The sequence below is a fragment of the Triturus cristatus genome, chromosome 11, assembly GCF_964204655.1.
Source record: "Triturus cristatus chromosome 11, aTriCri1.1, whole genome shotgun sequence".
Lineage (NCBI taxonomy): Eukaryota > Metazoa > Chordata > Amphibia > Caudata > Salamandridae > Triturus > Triturus cristatus.
In genome coordinates, this window is record NC_140594.1 from 61,808,943 (window position 1) to 61,834,319 (window position 25,377).

At 40.4% G+C, this 25,377-nt stretch overlaps 1 long non-coding RNA gene across 1 annotated transcript; it reads left to right on the forward strand.

Moving 5' to 3' along the window:
* The first annotated feature begins 13,519 nt into the window (after positions 1–13,519).
* On the forward strand, positions 13,520–16,310 carry LOC146783236 (uncharacterized). The gene is made up of 3 exons (XR_014970602.1): positions 13,520–14,037; positions 14,182–14,247; positions 14,668–16,310. It is a non-coding gene; the product is annotated as an uncharacterized LOC146783236 (long non-coding RNA).
* The last annotated feature ends 9,067 nt before the right edge of the window (positions 16,311–25,377 follow it).

Consider the following 25,377-nt stretch of genomic DNA (forward strand, 5'->3'; position numbering starts at 1 on the left):
TGAAACCACTTTTTTTGATTTTTTTAAATGCACATGTCCAAACTGTTTTTTCAGACCACCACCATGTGTATTCTCGGTGACTGCCTACACTCCAGCAAGGGCAACCAGCCTTAGTGATGCTGAATGTATTTGCATTACTGAGTCCAACCTCAAACCCTTAAACTATTCTTTTTTTTTCCAGTACACCTTAATTTATTGTGAAAACATACTCCATATTATTTTACATGTTCCTCACATTTAAATTTCTCCCAAAACAGAAAATGATAAACGCAACTACAACAAAAACAATTTCCATTTCTATTATTCATTTCTTAAGTTACCACATACATCCCCTCTCAAACTGTAAACTCACCTTTAAAATTAGTTAGTTGTGAAAGAAATGTGACACTCAAACAGCAGATTATCAGAGCCAGGATCTCTGTTGTGTTCACCTCTCTCCTCTCAGCAGAACCAGATAATGGCAAACTTTCCCTCTATTTTTCCACACATATACATGTAAGTTTCAAATCTCAGTGCTTCCCCCTTTTTTTCAAATGTAATCACACATTTCTATTGGTTGAAAACCAACCCTTTTCCAAAAGTACCCTGCCCCCAACTTGACTTCTGCCTAGTACCCTTCCCCCAACTTGACTTCTGCCTGCTACCATAGCAACAGCTCATGGAACACTGCTGTGTGGAGTTAGGTCAGAAGTTCGCCAAACAATGTTTCAATTCCACAGAGCAAGAGTGCTTGACTTTTCAAACCTAACAGCAAATCCATAGTACTGTTCTTTGGTTACACATTTTTCTGTACCAATACAAAACATGCTTCTATTAATTTACACATACAGCCTAGTTTTTATTCTAGAATGGTATGAAACAGCCAATCAGTTCTTTTTGTTTTGAAAAAAATATGTATGCCTCCATTTCCAAACTGTCTTTCTTTTCATATTGCCATTCTACTGAAAGACACCTCCTGAGTGCATCCAGATCTCCTTTGAAGATGTTCACAGTGTGGATTGTAGGGCACAGCTATGTCTTCTGGAGTGAAAAGTTTGCAGAGAAAACAGATATGGTGAGAGACCTTGCTTTGCCAAATGTAGACATTAAATGGATTGGTCAGAGAGGGTTAAAGTGGCACCAATTGATGCCATTGGTGAAATCCTTCATGCAAATCCAACACCCTGACCTCATAATAGTGCACTGTGGTGGCAATGACCTAGGCACTTTGACTGGGGTAGGTCTGGAAATGCTTATGAAGGACACCTTTGCACAACTGTTTTCACTTTTCCCTAAAACTGCCTTTGTGTTTTCCAACATATGCCAAAGGCAAAAATGGAACTGGTCCAATCATTTCTGTCCACAGATTGACAAAGCAAGAAAGCACGTCAACAAATCTGTTTCTGCTTTCCTCCGTGACTATGGTATGGGTGCCATTTACCACAACAACTTGCGTTATGACATGCAAGACATTTATAGAGGAGATGGTGTGCACTTCAATGATGAAGGGAACAGAGTCTTCCTTTTGAACCTTAGACTCTGCATCGGTACTTACTTGTAGGTACCACTAAAAAAATGACTTCATAAACACAACAGCTCTTTTTAGAGCTCCCTAATATCTAAACTCTTAAATCTGCTTTTCATTTATTTATTTTTATTTTTTTTACCGTACGCTTACCGTAAGCTTACCGTACGCGTACCCCGTGATTTTTTTAAAAATCAATAAATGTTTTTTTTGTACTTTTCTGTCCTTCTTTGACCCCCTTTCAAATGTTAGGGGGTCTGTAACTCTCCTCATTGCCCCCTTTTCTTGTTTTCACTCTTTTTTTTCAGAGTGAAATACACAAAATGGCGGCCGCCGCTTCCTGGTTTCGGCCGATTCGAATGTTTACTAAGATCTAACAGCCAATCAGAATCGCGCTCGCGCACGCCACCGTACGCTTACGGTAAGCGTACGGTAAGCGTACCGTAAGCGGGCTCAGATATATATATTGATTTAAAGGCTATTTTCTCAGAATCTACTGAACAGATTTACACCAAACCTACAAAAGGCACTTCCTTGACCTAGGGACTACCTCTCTGCCAAATTTCGAGTAATTCTGTTCAGCCGTTCGGGCTGTAGCTCGTTCTAAAGGTCCTATGGAAAAATGCATGGGAAAAACGCGTTTTGGGACCCCCCTTTTATCTCAGCCCCCGCTTGACGGATCCCCCCGAGACTTTCAGGGTAGGAGCGGAGCGGAGCGCCCCACCTATTTTGAGAAATTCGCGAGGATTCATCGACCGGCGCCAAAGTTATTCAAAATAGAATGTTGCGGATTTCCTATGGAAAAGGGGTCCTAACTATAACTACCTACTGGCGACCGCCAGTAGGTAATATATATATATATATATATATATATATATATATATACACCACAAATTTCTCCAGCTGTGGGACCGCACTCCACTTCAAGTAAGTTTCCAACTTCTTTATTTAGGTAGGCATACAGCTTCACTTCCCCATTAAAATCCCTGGCCTGACGCGTTTCAAAGCGATGTTGCTTCTCTTCAGAGGCCGTGTCGGGCAGACACTCAATCAAGGCTCACCACACCCCCTTTGCGTGCTTTCATTGATTACATGGCCTCCGGTGTGCCTCCGTATATATATATATGCCCAAGCAATCCGTCGCAGTACTCCACTTCACAGACGCTGCATAAAAGAGACGGTACGGACCCAGATTTTTGTGCCAATTATTTTATTTCATTTAAACCGGCACTGCCGCCATGACGATATATATATATCTATATCTATAAACGCACAATGTCCCATGCGAGAGGAGCGCCTTCACAGTTGGTGCCTGCGGCAAGACCAGGACAGTGTCTCGCATCTATTTTCCGCAAATATGAGTATGCAGCACTCCTTTTGGCTTTAGTAGTTCTTTATTTAGATGCACTTCTCCTACGCGTTTCGAACTCTGTTCTTGATCACGGTAGTTTAAACAAGATGTCCTTTTTTACTTTCTGCTTTTATACACAAGTGTACTACCATTCGTTACAATGCATTCTGGGTGTGGTAGTTTTTCAATCAGTTTTTTCCTTTCACTTTTATACGCATCATTGATCACCTCTGTTCTGCCAAATTAGGGGCCACATTGCGATGATCATCATCTTTTATTTTATTTCAAGAGCACTAACATATGTGCGAGTCAAGTGCGAGCACTATCTGTGTTATGTAACACTTGAAGGATCGTATTCCGAGAGCGGATAAACCGATCATAGTTAGTGCTCCTATGTTAATTCTAGTTCAAATTACAATTATGGCTAAGTGCCAGAATAGAACATCGAAGTATCGACCCCATTGGCAGAAATAAATTAATCCACATCAAAATGTATAGAGTTTGTACTCTTACAAAATAAAGGAAGAGAAGAGAAAGGAAACAAGGAAAGTTGGAAAAGAAATAATCATGTTAAACTATTGTTATTGTCCATATGGCTTGATATAATTTTTATATCCATTTGGATTATTCTTTTGTTCATTCATTTCTTCTAAGAATAGTTTATTTACAGGTGTACATATAGCTCTTCATCCCCGTTCAAACCCATAGGGGATTTGGTTTTGAATCTTATGATTAGCCTAGATTCCAGGCGTCTAAGTTGTTCTATTCTGTTGCCTCCACGCTCATGTAGGGGAATGGTTGCTAGCCCGGAATAGCTCATGTCCAACCATGATTTGCCTTTATGGGTACTGAGATGTTTGGCCATAGCATACGTTTAATCTTGATTCTTTATGGATCTTGTGTGTTCCAATATTCGTTTCTTGAGGGAGCAGGTGGTGCTTCCTATATATCTTTTTCCACAAAAGCATTCCAATATATATCTACATGAGTTGACTCACATGTGATTGCTTCTTTGATTTGGAAAAACTTTCCCTTTGGATCTTTTAAACTTTTGAGGTTTTCACCAATTTTGCAGGCCTTACATGTTGAACATTTGGCAAATCCTTTTAACCTTTGTTGGAGCCAGGTTTCCGTTTTTTTCTCTTCAAAATGGCTTCTAACCAATGAATCAGATAGGCTAGGGGCTTTTCTGTATGACACCATTGGTCGAACTCCAATAAGGTTGCCAATGTCTTGATCTTTTTTTAGGACATTCCAGTATTTGATTAACGTTTTTTGAATCTTAAAACTTTCCTTGCTATATGTCAATATTAGGCGTGGTTGTTCATTGTCTGTCACACTTTTGTGCTTTTCTTTGTCTTCCACAATCTCAGTTTTCTTCTTTTTGTTTATCAAGAGTTCTACTCTGGTTTTCTTCTTTGCTTTCAATTCCCCGCGTCTGATGTCTGTATTTTTATAACCTCTTTCTAAAAAGCGGGTTTTGGTTTCATCAATCATCCTTTCCATTTCTTGGGGCTCCGAACAATTTCTTTTCATCCGGAGGAATTCACCATAAGGTATACTTTTCTTCAGCGATAGTGGATGGAAGCTTAGTCCATGCAGCAGATTATTTGTTGCAGTCTTTTTTTCTGTGGACAGTTGTATGTAGTTGGTTGTTTTTCACATACATTTTGGTGTCCAGAAATTCAATTTCCTTCGAGTGTAAATTATGCGTGAAGCTCAAGCCCACATCATTTGTATTTAGGACCGCTAGATAATCTAGAAACTCCTCTTCCGTCCCTCTCCATAATAAAAACAAGTCGTCTATGAAGCGTAGCCAAAGGTCTACGTTCATAGTATGATGGTCGTTTCACTCTCTCCAAGCTATGTTCCTCTCCCACCACCCCATCATGAGATTTGCATAGCTTGGAGAGAAAGAAACTCCCATCGCAGTACCACAGCACTGTGAGTAGAATTTTTTGTTGAAGACAAATACGTTATTGTATAAGCACATTGTTATCATAACAAGTAACATATTAGTGTGTTTTAGTTCGCTAACCGGTCTCTGATTTAAAAAGTACCGGATGGCATTGAGTCCTTTGTCATGATCTATCGAGGTGTATAGTGACACCACATCAATCATAACAAGCAAAGAGTTTGATTGCCATTGTGTATCCATAAGTATGCGGAGAAAGTCCCCCGTATCTTTGATATATGAGCTTAACGTTGGGACAATTGGTGCCAGGAAGAAGTCTACGTAAGTAGAGACATTTTCATATAGACTGCCACAACTAGATATAATCGGGCGTCCCGGTGGTTTGTTCAATGTCTTGTGTACTTTTGGTAGGGAGTACATTGTGGGGACTATTGGGTTCTCCACCATCAGAAAATTCTTTTCATCTTGTGTTATCAGACCTTCATTCTGCCAAAACTCTAGTTTGCTCCTTAAATCCATCATAAGTTCATTAGTTGGATTTTTCTTGAGAATTTTATAGTTTTTTTCTACATTTAGTTGTCGATTAGCTTCTTCAATGTACTGATATTTATCCATTATTACAATATTACCCCCTTTATCTGCGGGTTTTATTTCAATTTGGTTATTGTTTTTTAATGTATCAACTGCTGCACGTTCCGCTTTGGTTAGGTTTTCTTTATTTTGCTGATGTGAAGCATTTTGCATTGTATCTAGATATCCTGTTACTAAATCATAGAAGATGTCAATTTTGTTTCCAGGGTGAAGCGCTGGACAAAATTTCGATTTCTTTTTAAAGTCTGTTGGTACTTGTTTGCTGGTATTTACCCCCATTTCTTCCAATATTTGAGTATCAGAGATTTGCAAGTTGTCCGTTTCATTTGCCAGATCATATGCAGTTCGTAGATGTGACATTTCATTAATCGAGTATTTTCCTGAATCATTTTGTGTTGGTTGTTCATTCGTTGTCTGTTCACTTTGTGGTGAAAGCTTAGCGAAGAATTTTTTTAGTTTCAATTTTCTGATGGATTTATATACATCCATTTTTGTTTCTATTGGGTCGTGATGTTTTTCCGGGCAGAACGTGAGTCCTTTGTTTAGGAGACTATATTCTATTTCTGTCAGATTGTATCGAGATAGATTTATAACTAGGATTGGACTTTTGATTTCCCTAGATTTCATTTTCTCATCACAGTACGGTTCCTCAGATTGTACCTTCCGTTTTTTTCCGGGAACCTCTTCTTGTCTTCCTTCCTGTTCTCTTGATGGAAAGAAACCCCTTCCCCTTGCTCTCATTCTTCCAAATCCTCTGCCTCGAGGTTTGTTTCTTGGTGTTTGCTGCTCCTGATAAAGCACTCTAATTTCCTCTAAAAAAGAAAACTTACGTGGTCCTAAAGCTCTTTGTTCTCCTTCACTTAAATCTGATTCTGATTCACTAGTGATTTGAGTATTGGCATCACCTGTATTTGTTTTCTTATAATCCCATTGTTGTTTATATGCCTCAAATATTTTGGCAAAAGTAAAGAGGGTTCCATATTCATAATCGTCTTCATCCCTGCGGAATTTACGATGTTTCCGTTCTTGTACTTCACTCTCATGTTTATCAAGGTTTTGATCCATCTCTGCTCGTAATTTCTTTATTGTTTCATTGTCCTCATTTGATGATTTTATTTGAGTTTCTAACTCAGCTATTTTATCATGCAATTCCTCCACATCTTTCCTTGCATATTTAATGATAATTAACATCATATTTCTTGAGCAGGTCATATTGTTTTTACCCCATTCTTCAAGCATCTCCGGTTTTGTGTCCGGATGATTAGGTAGAGTGAAGATACGAAGTCCCCTAGGGACCATTTCACATTCCACATATTTTTCAAGGGTAATAATCTCCCAGCTTTTGGAGATTTCTTTCCGCAGTAATGTCTTAAGTTGTATAAACAGGTGTTTAAATGTGGTTGATTGAGGCTTTGCTGTTTTACCTGCCTCTTTTGCCGCTGCCGATATCGTTGAGCTTCTCTGAAACATACTTTCTGCCTTGGATACACGTTTGGCTGCTCTCTCTTCCATTATTCCTTAGTATATATTTTTGTATTATATTGACATTGATTTAGTCGCTAATTACACAGCTAAATTTTCGATTTTGTATTTGTTCAAAATGATGCTTTGCCAAGTCTGTTAGTTAATTCAGTATTGCATGTTTTGGTCCTTCAGGACTTCTTGTTGCACTAAACGTCATGTTTTGAGAGTGGGGACAGTCGTTTTTGCAATTGACTCGCACATATGTTAGTGCTCTTGAAATAAAATAAAAGATGATAATCATCGCAATGTCGCCCCTAATTTGGCAGAACAGAGGTGATCAATGATGCGTATAAAAGTGAAAGGAAAAAACTGATTGAAAAACTACCACACCCAGAATACATTGTAACGAATGGTAGTACACTTGTGTATAAAAGCAGAAAGTAAAAAAGGACTTCTTGTTTAAACTACCGTGATCAAGAACAGAGTTCGAAACGCGTAGGAGAAGTGCATCTAAATAAAGAACTACTAAAGCCAAAAGGAGTGCTGCGTACTCATATTTGCGGAAAATATATATATATATATATATATATATATATATATATATATATATATATATATATATATATATATATATATATCCCCAATGGTCGCGAGTTGTACTTGGCCGGTGCCATCTAGCGAAGCTCTGCCTCTCTCACCAACATCTTCAATAATACGTTCAAGGCTGGTGTGAAGGGTCCCGAATCGTGTGTCTGCAACTGCTGATCTGCCAGCCAGCTTGCAAACCACTGTGGTTGGCCAGCAAGGTAATATCTTTCAAATTCAGGGACTGCAAGGCCGGCCCCACCTCTGCAGTCGGGCGCTGCATTGTTTTCAGGGCTACCGTCTACAGCCCATGCCTCACAGGAAATTTAACACTAAGGAATGTAAGTCGGTATGCCACCTTGGAGGTATCCATATTGAAAGTACAGTGAAAAAGTACAGTAAACGCGGTTTCGCCACCATTTTTAAAATAGCCACTCTCTCCGCTAATGAAAGCGGGAGGCCTTTCCAAAACTCCATGTTACCCTCAAATATATCGGGGTGAGACTGGTATATTTTCACCCCTAGATATTACAGGCATCTGGGTTCCCATTGAAGGTTTCCCAGTTCAGTGGGGAGGTCTCTGTCTCTTGTCAGCAAGAAAAGACTGGACTTTTGCCACTTAATTTCCAATACCGACATTTCCCAAATTCCATCAACAATATTTTAGCATCATGTAAATCTTCTCCCATATTCCCCAAGTACATCAGCAGGTCATCTGCTTATAGTGCTATATGGTGTACACTGTTCCCCAAGTGTAACCCACAGTCCATAGTGTCTAGCCAGACCAGGCAGGCCAGCGGTTCCATGGCCTGGGCAAATAAAAGCGGAAAGAGAGAGGGCATCCCTATCTTATGCCTCGCTCCACTCCTCACTGTTCTGAGATGGTGCTGCCCATCCTGATCCGGGCCAAAGGTCTTGTGTAGATCATCCTGACCCATTTCAAGAAGCCTTGTCCCAGTCGCATTCTTCTTATGACCCCATACAAGAACTACCATTCAAGGCTATCGAAGGCCTTTTCACTAGCAACTGCAAAGACCACCCCTCCTCCTCTATCCTGTCATATGCTTTCTTAAGTGCCAGGAGGTGCCGTATATTGAGCACAGTATTTCGGCCCGGGATAAATCCCTCCCGATCCAGGTGTATGAGGTCAGTCATTAATGGCTGGAGCCTTGTTGCTGGTATTTTGCTGGGTATCTTAAACTCTAGGTTAGGCATGGATAGAGGTCTGTAAGCCCCACACTCGAGGGGGGATTTACCTGGTTTGAGTAGAGGGACAATCAGCGCCTCCCGGCTGGTATTGGGGAGGTGACCTTCTTCCATTGCCACTCCAAACAAGTCTACTAGCCTTGGGGCCAGTTCCTCTGTATAGGCAGCATAAAATTATACAGGGATCCTGTCCGTGCCAGGTGTTTTGCCTCTAGCAATGACAAAGGAGTTTATGCATAACCATGCACATGCACGGATACGCCCTGCCGCATCGGCTATCTTTTCTTTCCATCTACCTTTCTAAGATAACAGGTAACAATCTTGGAGCACTAAAACAATAAATAAAAGCTGTGTAAAAGCACCTTTACAGACTGGAACAGCGCAGCAGCAAAATGGAGCTTCCAAGCCCTGCTACAAAGGGAAAACGAGGAAAGGGTGCAGTACCAGTCCCTGTTACTAGGTGTCCCTATAGAGTTGTAAAGGGACCTCTATTAGCCACATTAGGTACTGCACCCTTAATGCAGTTATAAAGAGAAAGATTTTAGCTGAGCATACGTTTTAATTTGTTTTTATTGGAAGTGAGATTTTTGTTAGCTTTCATTTTAAAAATGCAACATTGTTTATTTTTTGATAAAAACAAATGGAAACGTATGCTCAGCTGTAATTTATCTCTTTATAATTGCATTAAGGGTGCAGTAGCTTATATGGCTGATAGAGGTCCCTTTACAACTCCACAGGGACGCCGAGTAACAGTCTGTGGTACTGCACCCTTTTCTCTTGACCTATTAAACAAATAGAACTACAGGGAACAGGAACGAGAGTAGGCATTTTTTGGGGGCTTTTGTAGCATTTGCAGCAAGCGTGCCGTGCCTCGAATGCTATCAAAGTAAATATATAGAAAAGTCCGTTGGGTAGCTTCCATGTTGAAAATGAATAGAATTATGGGGAGCAGGAACAAGAGCAAGCATTTTCTTTGGGCTTTTATAGCATTTGCAGCATGCTGTGCTTTAACTTCATATGTTTAAAGCTAAAGCATGCTGTGCCGTGAATGCTAGAAAAGTAAATAAATAGAAAAGAGAGGTGGGTGGCTGCCATGTTTGAATGTAAAGCTGACAACGATGTAAAGGGGTCCGCCTGCCTTTTTCTCTATTTTTTTACTTTTGTAGCATTTGCGGCGTGCCGCAAATGCTACAAAATTAAATACATTGAAGAGAAATGCAGCAGCCACCCGTCTTTCTTTTGTATTTATTTACTTTTGTAGCATTCGCAGCACGCCGTGCTTTAGCTTTAAATGTGTGAAGCCAAAGCGCGGCATGCCGCGAATGCTAATAAAGTAGATAAATAGAAAAGAAAGACGGATGGCCTTATAAATAAATAATAACAAGCATCAGGGAGGAGAAGAATTCAGCTGAAGCCTGAAGAGAGGGTGTGTCGGGGAAGTGCGGTCGGGGAAGGGGCAGTTGTGCCTGCAACTCCAGCTACTCCAGCTACATTTAAGAAGTCATTAAGAAAATAGTACTCAGAAACTGAAAATAAAATGTACTGAGTAAAGCCACATGTAAGAGGGGCTTTCCTTATGGGACGTTACAACTGAAGAGAAGGTGGTACTAAAGAGGGAGAAGGAGGGACTATTAAACAAATAAACCAATGAAATAAAAACAATTCTAAAAGACAATGAAAGGAGCCAATAAAATACATAGGCAGAGCTTAAAGCCCATATCCTAAATACAGCATGTCTCGACAGACAATGAAAGCTCTGCCTGGGCTAGACCCAAAAACACTAGAAGTACAAATGTACATATACTTGTGTGCACGCACAAAGAGACAACACTTGTGTATGCACACTCACATAACATATATAACATATGTGAATGTTCACCACTTGTGGTATCTTAACTCTGAGTCATATATGTTTACTGTTGCCGGGCTCAATGGTATTCATTTTATAGACTTCAGAAGGATGAAAGAGTAGGCTCACCAAGATTCAAACCAGTGACCGTAGGTGAAAGACAAAATTCTGCACCTAAAACCGCGCACAGTTATGTTCACAATTTTTTTACCATGCACACTCCCATGTACACTCAGGAGGGATTCATCCGTAATGTCACGGAGACCAAAAATAGATTCATCAACAGAGGTTACCCTGTGCCCCTCATGAATAAGATCGAAAAGAGGGCTTACAAGGTAAAGAGAGAAAATACTCTGGAGAAGAAAAAAACATTACGCACTGAAAAACAATCTACCACTGCTCTTGTTACCACCTTCAATAGAGATAGTAATCGGATTTATAACATCTTGAGGAAACATTGGAGATTACTATGTGAAATACCGGGTTTAAAAGATGAAATCCCTAGTACACCCAGGGTAACCTACAGACGGGGTCAAAGCCTGAGGAACATTCTATGCCCTAGCTTTGTAATGTCCCCCAAACCCCCTAACTGGCTGACAGAGGGCAACGGGGGCTTCTTTACATGTATGAAATGTAATGTCTGCAAACTAGGAAGAAACAAAACACGTACGTTCAGATACAACACTGATAAAACACATAAGATTAAGCACACCATCACGTGTAAAACAACTTTTGTAACATATACCCTAGGCTGTCCTTGTAACATCATTTATGTAGGCAGCACAAAAAGGGAACTTAAGACCAGAATACAGGAACACCTAAGAGCGGCAGTAAAAGGTGATTCCAAGTATCCCCTTACTACACACATCCAGGACAAAGGGCACAAGCCAAATGAACTGTGGTTCTTTGGAATAGATCATATACAACCATCCCCCAGAGGAGGGAATAGGGAGTTAGAATTGAGACGCAACGAGGCAGGTTGGATATGTAGGCTCCGATGTGTGGAAATGGGGCATAACACAGAATCTGAAATGCATTATTTCCTGTAGAGACCATGAGATGTAAGAACAACTTAGTCTGATCACAGATGACTATGTTTTTTGCATATGAATTTTTGGTATCAACTACTCATCTTTTTCGATTAAGTTAACCTTATCCCCTGTTGTTCTGGAAAGACCAAATGTTGATGCCGATATGCATTTCTGTGTGGTAATTATTGGGAATTATGTATGAATCCATAACGTGGCTCCGATGTGTGGAAATGGGGCATAACACAGAATCTGAAATGCATTATTTCCTGTAGAGACCATGAGATGTAAGAACAACTTAGTCTGATCACAGATGACTATGTATTTTGCATATGAATTTTTGGTATCAACTACTCATCTTTTTCGATTAAGTTAACCTTATCCCCTGTTGTTCTCGAAAGACCAAATGTTGATGCCGATATGCATTTCTGTGTGGTAATTATTGGGAATTATGTATGAATCCATAACGTGGAATTTTGACAACTGCCACGTTATGTGCCTTCACTCACTGTGATTGTTATTATTATGTGCTGCTGGTATAGCCTAGCTTAGGCTGCTGATTTACATATGTTAATTCACTGTGATTGCGATTATTATGTGTTCTTGGTATAGCCTAGCTCATACTGCTGATTTACATATACTTAACCTTGTTGCCCTACCAAACTGTACTTTCCAGCTCTGTTTTTGAATTGACAATATTTAAGTGATTATGTGATTATGCACATCCATGCTTGAGTTATGGTTCACTATAGTTGAACCTTATTGTGACATTTGTACTTTGGCCACAACAAGTGACTTCACTTATAGCTAGTTGAAATGTGTCTGTTAATTCGAAATGTATCCGATACATATATCGGCATTTTTATCTTATTTTGCTGAAAAAGATCTCATGTGTTATGTACACACCATAAATTATTAGGACCTATAGCCTCCGGTGCACATCACCTGTAGTTGTTCCAAATACCACCGATATTGGCCATTTTTTCCTGATACACAACACTATATTCACTCTTTTTGTTAGTAAGCTCTGGCTGATTTTTATACACTTGGTTTATACCATAGGGAGGACCAGTTTTTGTTTTTATTTGACATACCTCCTCACTCAATCGGTTTCTCGTCTCCGATCTTGCACGCATGTAAAAAGCGATATTTTTATCTAAGGATTAATTTATACGGCAAGTTAAGACTCCCAGAACCCGCCCAGTCCATAATGGCGACTGATTTGCTCACGTCTACATGCTTTACGTGTGCGTAATAGGCGAGTCTCTTTTTAGATTAATGACTAATTCACATCAGGAGTTGAGATTCATAGAACTTGCCCGTTTCAAAATGGCGGCTGATTTGCCCGTTTTTAGGCATATACGGAGTGTTGTTTACTCTGTATTAATATACCCCATTTTTTGAGTTATCATGCAACTAGGTGTACGACAATGGATATGTGTGCTGTCCGCCATGACAGTATATCATCAATTACAATATCGTCTCTTTTTTTTTAGATCCTCTCGACATTAGCAGGCCGATTACTTTTTCACCCTTCCAAGATGGCCACTATGTTTATAGAACTTGCCCGTTTCACAATGGCGGCTATTTTGCCCGTTTTTAGGCTTATACGGAGTGTTGTTTACTCTTTATTAATATACCTCGTTTCGAGTTATCATGCAACTGGTGTACGGCAATGGATATGTGTACCGTCCGCCATTACATTATATTAGCAATTACAAATATCGTCGTTTTCAAATCCCCTCAACATTAGCAGGCTGATTACTTTGCACCCTTCCAAAATGGCCACTGTTTTTACATGCTACTCCTAGTTATTGCACCGTGATGCAAATCCCGGTTACGAGGCTGGGACCCAGGTGTTCGGAGTTTACATGGGGTCAATTACTATATAAACACACGAGCAGGAGTCTCGGGTGTTACGGAATACCTGAGGATTACTATCGAGGAACCGAAGGATGCGGAATCGGGTAGGTGCCTTGGAAGTTTGGACAGATGCTATTTTCGAGCATTTAGAGATAGCCTAACTTATGACTATTTTTGGCAAACTCAAAAATTCTTATTGAGCTTGCTTCTTAGGATTTATGGCACTCTAGTAATAAAACCCCGTAGATCTATGTTAAGGGTTAGATCCTCTTTCTGTTTGATACAAGGAATATATTTTTTTAATCATTATCATATAACGGTTGGTGTTTAATATTGTTTGGACACTTATGGTAAGATAAGACAATCTAAGATAGGTTGCTCGCAATATTTGATTGTCCTATTTATGTCATCCTTATAACCCCTTTGCCCAGATTTATTCTATTTTTAGATCTACCTATACATAATACTGTGAATGGGTTAATTGAATCCATTTGAAAACGCAACTATTGATCATAATCATTAGTTCATTGTGTTTTCAACTTAGGCACTCTAAAGATTCGGGATCCTACCTTATCATCGGTTTCTAACTTAATTGGACACTTGATTCTTAAAAAGAAGGGACGCGCATTTGCTACCCATCGACATCAGACTACTATTCTATTAGACGTACTCATTATTCATGTAAGTACAGATACCCCTATGGGGTTTGCATTATTTTTTTCTTAGCTCTTATGTACTTTGGTACAGTGAACACGTACCTTTGACACTCTGCAAATATTAGTTCACTACGCTGAGTAATGCTCCTCCATTTTTGACCTTTTTTAGTGACTCTGAAAGATATTCCTGAATTCTCAAGATTGAATCACATAAACAGATGTATTATCTTTTACGGTGGGTATACCTTTGAACCGCCTTCCTTTGCTCTTGTCACTTCCGGTGACACCACTCTGAGCCTGTTGATAGCTACCCTTATCCCTTCTGACCCAACTAACGATGGCTTATGCAACTTTCTAAAAACCAGTCGCATCACACAATTGTGCAGTTTTAAAATTCCTACTTACCCGGTAACATGCCATAGAGTTAATTACTTACTGATATCGAAAACTATTGAACATAAATCAATAGCAAGGATTAACTGACTTTTTACTGTTTATGTCCTGATATGTTTAGTTTATTATTGTCCTCTGTCTTCCGTCTCATTAGTACTTTATGTGTATTTGTCTAAGATTCATAATAATGTTGTTTGTTTTGTATATATTGTATGTGGGTATTCATTGTATTTATACATTGTTTTATATATATACTTTGCAGCCCTGAAGAAGTCCCAAGTGGACGAAACGCGTCGGCTGCTCTGGCTGTTCTTAAATGTCATTTTAATATATGAAAAATAAAGAAGATCATTTTGGAAAAGAAAAATTGGATGTACATGGACTGATTTTGACTTAATTTGAGGTTGTGGTGCGCCTTTTGCTGTTTATGTTCCTATCTTGCCCCAATGGTTGGGGAGGTATTGTGTTAGCGGGTACCAGTCGAGAGCGCACACATAGGGTGAATCTGAACTTATCACCTATTAATACAAAGGGTAATTGATAATCCGGTGCTGTCCCAGAGGGTTACCGCTAGCTCCGTTCCTTCTGATCTGTATTTGCACCCCAGTTAGCACGGATTAACCCCAATAACTAATTGTTATCACAGCAAATTGTACTAATTGGAAGACAGTGAACTTGAATTTAATTTTGAAATAAGATGACCCAATTTAAGGATAGAAGACATGAGTTAGCACAGGATCTGTTTACAACTAGCTCCAAAGCGGGAGGTCCTACTACAACAACCCCCAGCCCTGAGGGTCTGAAAATTAAGTTCCAAAAATTGGAGAGACTAAAAAAAGCCGAAATGGCTCGTTGGTGGGACGGTACAACCCTTGAGAAATACATGGAAAATGACAAGATCCCCAGAGGACTGAGAATCCTCATTTTTCCCACCTTCGAAAACCTTGAGACTGATGACCTCAGGGACTGGGAGAAGAACCTACATGACGCCTCATTTGTAATGATGCGGATACTCATTAAAAACGCAGAGGGGAAAGGGAAGAAGCTGCAACAGGAGATTAGTGACCTAGAGGCTGAGATATCTATACTGGAACCTAAGGAGGCAATTCGAAAAAATTACGAGATCCTTAACAAAATCCTTGAGGATTATCAAATCTATCTCAAGGAAAAAAAGGTGAAGAAGATACGCAGAGACGACAAAGATTACAGAGATGGTAGGGTATACACCTTTGCCCGCAAGTATGATAATATCAAGGCTGTGGGAGAGGGGAAAAGACAACGTGAGGATACACTGGGTTCTTCACTTGCGGGTAGTGTGTCCTCGATTTCCTCCTCAGTCAGCTCTATACCACCAGAAGATTTAACACCAATACAGTCTAAGACTGCCCAACCCTCTTCTTTTTTATTGGAAATGGAGAAGGTGAGGGTAGGGGGGAGGTTAGCTCCAAAGGAACAAGGACAAGAAGGGGCGGTAGGCGATGGCAGAAACAGCGAGAAAAACAAAAACACAACAAACATGACCTCAGACAGGTCAACGAGATCGAGGAGGGGAGGGAACAGGAACTAAATCGCAATGAGGAAACTACAATGGAGGAATTGAGGATTGTTAATTTGTCACATAAAACTTTGTCAATCTGTGAATTATCTGTTCTCAGTAAAGGTTTAGGATTCTGCCCAACCCAATCTGGCAGGGATGTTGATGTTTTTGTTGACCTGTTTAAATTTGTGCGGCAAATAAAATTGAAAGAACATTTCTCAAGAGTCTGGCCTATGTGTACTAACAACCAACAAGCCCATGGGGGTTCAGAACAAACAGTTGCGGAATTTAATGCTCTCAAATCCATGCTATCTATACAGTTTGAAACAGAAATGGACACAGACTCCTTACGTACTGAATTGAATATTGATGAGGACCTCACCATTAACAGTGGTCTAAAGGAAAGATCTAAATTCATACCTACAGGCACACACCCAAATATAGATATCTTTTGGGAAAAGGTAAGCCAGGATCTATACAGGCTCCAGGCCACACGTCATGTAAACCATAATACAACATACAACCTCACCACAGCCGAAAATCGCGCTCTGAGGGATTTGAGATCTAATCCTGCGTTGGTCATCCGTGAGGCTGACAAAGGGGGTAACGTGGTGGTGATGGACACAGTGGACTACATGGGAGAGATTGAAAGGCAATTGGCTGACACAAACTGCTATATGAAACTGTCTCATAACCCGATGAAATCACTATGTAAACACATCAATGGCAAACTAGTTGAATGGCGGGAGACTGGGTTAATTGATGGCAAGGAATACGAATACCTTGCTGTCGGAGAGCCCACTTTCCCGTGTATTTACATTTTGCCCAAAGTGCATAAAGGAGCTCCTTTCCCACCTGGTCGACCGATCATTTCCGGTATTAATTCTCCTACAGAGAGATTATCGGAATATGTGGATGGCTTCTTACAGCCATTGGTCCAAAACCTACCTGCTTATGTGAGGGATAGCAAGGACATCTTATCCAAACTTGAGGGTTTGGAATGGACAGACACCTTGGTCTTTACTACCCTCGATGTATCCAGTCTTTATACCAGCATTAAAAAAGAATTTGGCTTTAGGGCCTTAGAATTCTTTTTGGGACAAAGATCTGCTGTCCACTTATCCCACAATGAGATGTTAATGGAGATGACAGATATCATCCTGTCCAAAAACTACTTTCTCCACGACAACAAATGGTTTCAGCAGACACAGGGCACTGCCATGGGTTCCAGGTTTGCGCCCGCTTATGCCGGACTTTTCATGGGCTGGTATGAGCGGGTGCACGCCTGGGGCCGCCATGCCTCTACATGGATGGAATACATACTGTTCTGGGGCAGGTACATAGATGATGTCATCATCATCTGGAATGGACCTGTCCCTGAACTGATGAGTTACTTTCATTTCCTCAATGATAACCCATACAACATAAGATTCACAATCAACTGGAGTAAGGAGAGGATTGATTTTCTGGACATCCAGTTTTTTGTCCAGAATAACACAATACAGAGCACGGTATACCGCAAGAGCACTGCCTGCAATAGTGTACTGCGTTACGAAAGTGCCCACCCCCGACATGTTGTCAATAACATCCCCTTTGGGGAAATGATAAGAATGAGGAGGATCTGCAGCACTCAGGAGGGATTCATCCGTAATGTCACGGAGACCAAAAATAGATTCATCAACAGAGGTTACCCTGTGCCCCTCATGAATAAGATCGAAAAGAGGGCTTACAAGGTAAAGAGAGAAAATACTCTGGAGAAGAAAAAAACATTACGCACTGAAAAACAATCTACCACTGCTCTTGTTACCACCTTCAATAGAGATAGTAATCGGATTTATAACATCTTGAGGAAACATTGGAGATTACTATGTGAAATACCGGGTTTAAAAGATGAAATCCCTAGTACACCCAGGGTAACCTACAGACGGGGTCAAAGCCTGAGGAACATTCTATGCCCTAGCTTTGTAACGTCCCCCAAACCCCCTAACTGGCTGACAGAGGGCAACGGGGGCTTCTTTACATGTATGAAATGTAATGTCTGCAAACTAGGAAGAAACAAAACACGTACGTTCAGATACAACACTGATAAAACACATAAGATTAAGCACACCATCACGTGTAAAACAACTTTTGTAACATATATCCTAGGCTGTCCTTGTAACATCATTTATGTAGGCAGCACAAAAAGGGAACTTAAGACCAGAATACAGGAACACCTAAGAGCGGCAGTAAAAGGTGATTCCAAGTATCCCCTTACTACACACATCCAGGACAAAGGGCACAAGCCAAATGAACTGTGGTTCTTTGGAATAGATCATATACAACCATCCCCCAGAGGAGGGAATAGGGAGTTAGAATTGAGACGCAACGAGGCAGGTTGGATATGTAGGCTCCGATGTGTGGAAATGGGGCATAACACAGAATCTGAAATGCATTATTTCCTGTAGAGACCATGAGATGTAAGAACAACTTAGTCTGATCACAGATGACTATGTTTTTTGCATATGAATTTTTGGTATCAACTACTCATCTTTTTCGATTAAGTTAACCTTATCCCCTGTTGTTCTGGAAAGACCAAATGTTGATGCCGATATGCATTTCTGTGTGGTAATTATTGGGAATTATGTATGAATCCATAACGTGGCTCCGATGTGTGGAAATGGGGCATAACACAGAATCTGAAATGCATTATTTCCTGTAGAGACCATGAGATGTAAGAACAACTTAGTCTGATCACAGATGACTATGTATTTTGCATATGAATTTTTGGTATCAACTACTCATCTTTTTCGATTAAGTTAACCTTATCCCCTGTTGTTCTGGAAAGACCAAATGTTGATGCCGATATGCATTTCTGTGTGGTAATTATTGGGAATTATGTATGAATCCATAACGTGGAATTTTGACAACTGCCACGTTATGTGCCTTCACTCACTGTGATTGTTATTATTATGTGCTGCTGGTATAGCCTAGCTTAGGCTGCTGATTTACATATGTTAATTCACTGTGATTGCGATTATTATGTGTTCTTGGTATAGCCTAGCTCATACTGCTGATTTACATATACTTAACCTTGTTGCCCTACCAAACTGTACTTTCCAGCTCTGTTTTTGAATTGACAATATTTAAGTGATTATGTGATTATGCACATCCATGCTTGAGTTATGGTTCACTATAGTTGAACCTTATTGTGACATTTGTACTTTGGCCACAACAAGTGACTTCACTTATAGCTAGTTGAAATGTGTCTGTTAATTCGAAATGTATCCGATACATATATCGGCATTTTTATCTTATTTTGCTGAAAAAGATCTCATGTGTTATGTACACACCATAAATTATTAGGACCTATAGCCTCCGGTGCACATCACCTGTAGTTGTTCCAAATACCACCGATATTGGCCATTTTTTCCTGATACACAACACTATATTCACTCTTTTTGTTAGTAAGCTCTGGCTGATTTTTATACACTTGGTTTATACCATAGGGAGGACCAGTTTTTGTTTTTATTTGACATACCTCCTCACTCAATCGTTTTCTCGTCTCCGATCTTGCACGCATGTAAAAAGCGATATTTTTATCTAAGGATTAATTTATACGGCAAGTTAAGACTCCCAGAACCCGCCCAGTCCATAATGGCGACTGATTTGCTCACGTCTACATGCTTTACGTGTGCGTAATAGGCGAGTCTCTTTTTAGATTAATGACTAATTCACATCAGGAGTTGAGATTCATAGAACTTGCCCGTTTCAAAATGGCGGCTGATTTGCCCGTTTTTAGGCATATACGGAGTGTTGTTTACTCTGTATTAATATACCCCATTTTTTGAGTTATCATGCAACTAGGTGTACGACAATGGATATGTGTGCTGTCCGCCATGACAGTATATCATCAATTACAATATCGTCTCTTTTTTTAGATCCTCTCGACATTAGCAGGCCGATTACTTTTTCACCCTTCCAAGATGGCCACTATGTTTATAGAACTTGCCCGTTTCACAATGGCGGCTATTTTGCCCGTTTTTAGGCTTATACGGAGTGTTGTTTACTCTTTATTAATATACCTCGTTTCGAGTTATCATGCAACTGGTGTACGGCAATGGATATGTGTACCGTCCGCCATTACATTATATTAGCAATTACAAATATCGTCGTTTTCAAATCCCCTCAACATTAGCAGGCTGATTACTTTGCACCCTTCCAAAATGGCCACTGTTTTTACATGCTACTCCTAGTTATTGCACCGTGATGCAAATCCCGGTTACGAGGCTGGGACCCAGGTGTTCGGAGTTTACATGGGGTCAATTACTATATAAACACACGAGCAGGAGTCTCGGGTGTTACGGAATACCTGAGGATTACTATCGAGGACCCGAAGGATGCGGAATCGGGTAGGTGCCTTGGAAGTTTGGACAGATGCTATTTTCGAGCATTTAGAGATAGCCTAACTTATGACTATTTTTGGCAAACTCAAAAATTCTTATTGAGCTTGCTTCTTAGGATTTATGGCACTCTAGTAATAAAACCCCGTAGATCTATGTTAAGGGTTAGATCCTCTTTCTGTTTGATACAAGGAATATATTTTTTTAATCATTATCATATAACGGTTGGTGTTTAATATTGTTTGGACACTTATGGTAAGATAAGACAATCTAAGATAGGTTGCTCGCAATATTTGATTGTCCTATTTATGTCATCCTTATAACCCCTTTGCCCAGATTTATTCTATTTTTAGATCTACCTATACATAATACTGTGAATGGGTTAATTGAATCCATTTGAAAACGCAACTATTGATCATAATCATTAGTTCATTGTGTTTTCAACTTAGGCACTCTAAAGATTCGGGATCCTACCTTATCATCGGTTTCTAACTTAATTGGACACTTGATTCTTAAAAAGAAGGGACGCGCATTTGCTACCCATCGACATCAGACTACTATTCTATTAGACGTACTCATTATTCATGTAAGTACAGATACCCCTATGGGGTTTGCATTATTTTTTTCTTAGCTCTTATGTACTTTGGTACAGTGAACACGTACCTTTGACACTCTGCAAATATTAGTTCACTACGCTGAGTAATGCTCCTCCATTTTTGACCTTTTTTAGTGACTCTGAAAGATATTCCTGAATTCTCAAGATTGAATCACATAAACAGATGTATTATCTTTTACGGTGGGTATACCTTTGAACCGCCTTCCTTTGCTCTTGTCACTTCCGGTGACACCACTCTGAGCCTGTTGATAGCTACCCTTATCCCTTCTGACCCAACTAACGATGGCTTATGCAACTTTCTAAAAACCAGTCGCATCACACAATTGTGCAGTTTTAAAATTCCTACTTACCCGGTAACATGCCATAGAGTTAATTACTTACTGATATCGAAAACTATTGAACATAAATCAATAGCAAGGATTAACTGACTTTTTACTGTTTATGTCCTGATATGTTTAGTTTATTATTGTCCTCTGTCTTCCGTCTCATTAGTACTTTATGTGTATTTGTCTAAGATTCATAATAATGTTGTTTGTTTTGTATATATTGTATGTGGGTATTCATTGTATTTATACATTGTTTTATATATATACTTTGCAGCCCTGAAGAAGTCCCAAGTGGACGAAACGCGTCGGCTGCTCTGGCTGTTCTTAAATGTCATTTTAATATATGAAAAATAAAGAAGATCATTTTGGAAAAGAAAAATTGGATGTACATGGACTGATTTTGACTTAATTTGAGGTTGTGGTGCGCCTTTTGCTGTTTATGTTCTTACACTCCCATGTACACCCACACTTGCATGCGGATACACTCATGACCTACACTCACATGCAAATCCATACACACAGTGAAATGAAGTGAGGGGTGAGATGCACTCCAGGTAGTCCATATTTAAACCAGTGTTCTCTTTCAAACTTTGTCGGCGTGCAAATCTTGCTTCGCGCATCGTCCCATTGCGCTGTGAATACTATGAAACTCAACAACAAACGAACCAGCTTTTAGTTCTCTCAAACTGCACTGCCCCATCGTCGCCTGAATCTAATGAATTAAGTTCATCCATTTTGAAACATTCCAAAGATAGGATGAGAACGATGGAGTAAAAGGAAAAAGTGAAAAGTTGTTTAAAACGGATGAAGGTAATTAATTAGATTCAGGCGACGATGGGGCAGTGCAGCTTGATGGAACTAAAAGCTGGTCCCTTTGTTGTTGAGTTTCGTAGTATCCATACACACACACACACACACACACACACACACTAATGGACACACACACATATGTACACACTCAAGTGCGCACACTAACATTCATCTACACACACACTCTTTTTGCTTACTTTATTATCTCTGGGAATAGAATAGCAGACCACATCTGAGCCTCCAAATACCTAAAAGATAGTCATCACAAGTCATACTGGCGAGTTACAGGAGACTTTAATCTCATCCTATTCCATCGGCCAACGGAGGAACATACTGATGCATTTGGACCTCTCCCTGAGCAAGCAATGCCATCGAAAAACCAGAGGGATACATTTGAAGAAGAACCAATAAAGGCCTGCAAGCGTGTGGGCCTATTGGTCTTGCATGGCCGAAAGCCAGGTGACACCCCACCTGCCTGGACAAGAGTCTGGGGAAGTGTAGTCTCCATTTTAGATTACACACTCGTTTCACTGTCCCTATACAATCAGTTATGCAATTACAGGATAGTCCACCGTTTGGAGAGTGACCACATTCCCAGGTGATTAAGGTAAATACATTTATGTGAAAACACGAAGCAGTTTGTATGCTACAGGGGGAAATTGGCACAGAAAACCTTTGTCTGAAGCGGTCCTCAAACACAGTTAACAACATAGCAGAGGAGGAAGTCGCAAGCCTGCAGGATCTAGCTCCCACTGGCCCCAATCCGATGGCATGGAAAACACTCTCCAACTACATGACCAAAACCCACCAAGCGACCAATTGGCATAAGAGAACTCGCATGGTTCATTGTAAATCTATAACTATGCCACTACACATTAAAAAAAAAAAAATACAAGCAAACTCTTTTGACACTTACCTCAAAATCAAGGAGATACGGAATTATTAAAACAATTCTGCCATGAGAGACGCTGCTTAAAAAAAGAGATCTGGGTTCATAAACAATCCAAACAAGAAACACTGTGGGCCCAGCTGCTACATGCCACTAAAACAAATGATTCAAAAAGATTCTGGCAGCTTATCAACAGAAGCGAGAACTGTCCTCCACCAGCAAATATTAGTGAGACTGAGTGAGTTCAATATCTGAAAATACATTTTAACCCCTTGAGTGCCCCGCCCTTTCCCCCTCCTGTGCCGGGCCTTTCATTAGCGGGCGGGGTCCATGACGAGATAGTTTCGTCATGGGCACAGCGCAACCGCGCTCCATGACGAGACTATCTCGTCATGGGCATAGAAGAGGTTAAGGGAAGTTTGTTGGACACAACTAGTCTCCACTGGCCCAATAAAGATGACTTGGCACTATGGGTAATTACATCGGCAGAGGTAAAGAAAGTCATTAAAAAGTCGCGGGCAGATTGTGTCACCGGTCCAAATGGGCTTCCCCAGGCTCTGTTTAAGCATTTTACATCACAGTGGGCAGTTTTTCTGGCGTCAATGTTTAATTACATTCTGGCAAATGACGTCATCCCTGATAGTTGGAGGGGCTCAATAATCCATCCCATTTTTAAAGGAGGTCTGGCATGTTCACCTAGCAATTATCGGCTAATCGCTCTGATGGATGTAGAGCTCAAATACTTTTCCACACCACTATTACATGATGTGGAATCTTGGTTGTATGATCATGGGAGACTCCCTTTAAATCAAACCACATTTTTAAGGGTTCAAGGTACTGTAACTAATCGCATGACCTTGAGCCTAATTGTAAACAGAGCAAAGGAAATCGGCACATCAACCTATATATGTTTTGTTGACTTGAAGGCAGCCTTTGACTGTGTGCCACGGAACATGCTATGGGCCATGCTCCAGCGATGGGGAATCCGACCCAACATCTTACGAGCAATTTGGATAGTATGTTCGGACACATGGGTTAAGATAAAAATGGGAGACGGTACACATGTATCAAAGAAAGTGCTAACAACAGTGGGCCTAAAACAAGGCTGTGTGTTAGCCCTCCTTCTTTTAAATTTGTATTTGGCTGAACTTTCAACAGAGTTAGATGGGCAGACAGCTCATGCACCGATCGTGGGTGGTCAACAATTGTCTCACATTCTTTATGCTGATTTACTGCTGTTTAGTAACACATGAATAGGCCTACAAAGGCTACTCAATTGCCTTGATGAATACGCAGAAAAGAATGGCTTGGAAGTCAATCACAACAAAAACCAAATGTGATGGCTTGCAATCGGGCACTAACAAAAATCGAAGATGGCATCTTAATGGAAACAAAATTGACAAGGCTGCCACCTACGTATATTTAGGGGTCAAAATAGACGCAAATGGTACATGTGCATCCCAGAAAAAAGCGATCAAGGGTAAAGCGCAGGTCATCAATTATGCATTTTCATCATTGGCTAGATCCATCTGAGGTCATGACCTGAAACCTATGGGGGCAGTAATGAAAGCTAAATTGATGCCAACCCTCGTGTATGGATCAGAGATAATGCTAGGCACTGAGGCTCCTCTACTTGATAAACTATTGTATTGATAAGATCCTACAAACAAACCTTCCGGCTACCCAGGTCGACTTTGCCTGTGCAACTCCGGTAGTAATTTTCACCAACAAAACAGTCATTCACCTGGCAGGCGGCATTTGTAAAGCCTCGTCACAAATTGCGTGCAGTGGCCGATAACACCATGGCTAACTGAGTTTGGTCTGAAATAAATCTACAACGGGGAATGGCGCCCACAAGAAATATCTTGAGAACAGATGCTAGAACTGGGCCACTTATGGAACTCTAAAATATCTGGGCAAACATTCAAGAAAGTGGTAAATATGTTGACCAAACTGCAAAGATGAACTTCAGACAAGGAAAGGTTGACTAAACGTCGTCATAAGTGACTGTGTTAAAATCATATTCAATCTTATGAGAATCACCACTGCTTGCAGCACCTTACCATCGGGAGGTTAAACAGTCATTCCTGGCCCTTAGACTTGGTGAGATACCCACATTAGACTCCCTGTCAAAATGGAGGAAAGGCGGCCTAAGTGAAGACCAGAACTGCCGACTGTGCCATCAGGGGATTGAGACTTTGCTCCACATTATATGTATCTGCCCAGTTCTGGTCAACAAATGAAGAAGCCTATTAAGATGAGAGTTAATTGAACGGGGAATCAGGACTTGCAGAGCCGCACTGATGGAGTCAATGGATCCAAGCAACACAATGTTGAACATTAGATTAGTCCAGTGCCTGCCTTTTTTAGAAACTGATTAGGGCGTAGGTCGGGGGCTGGGTGAACCTAGGT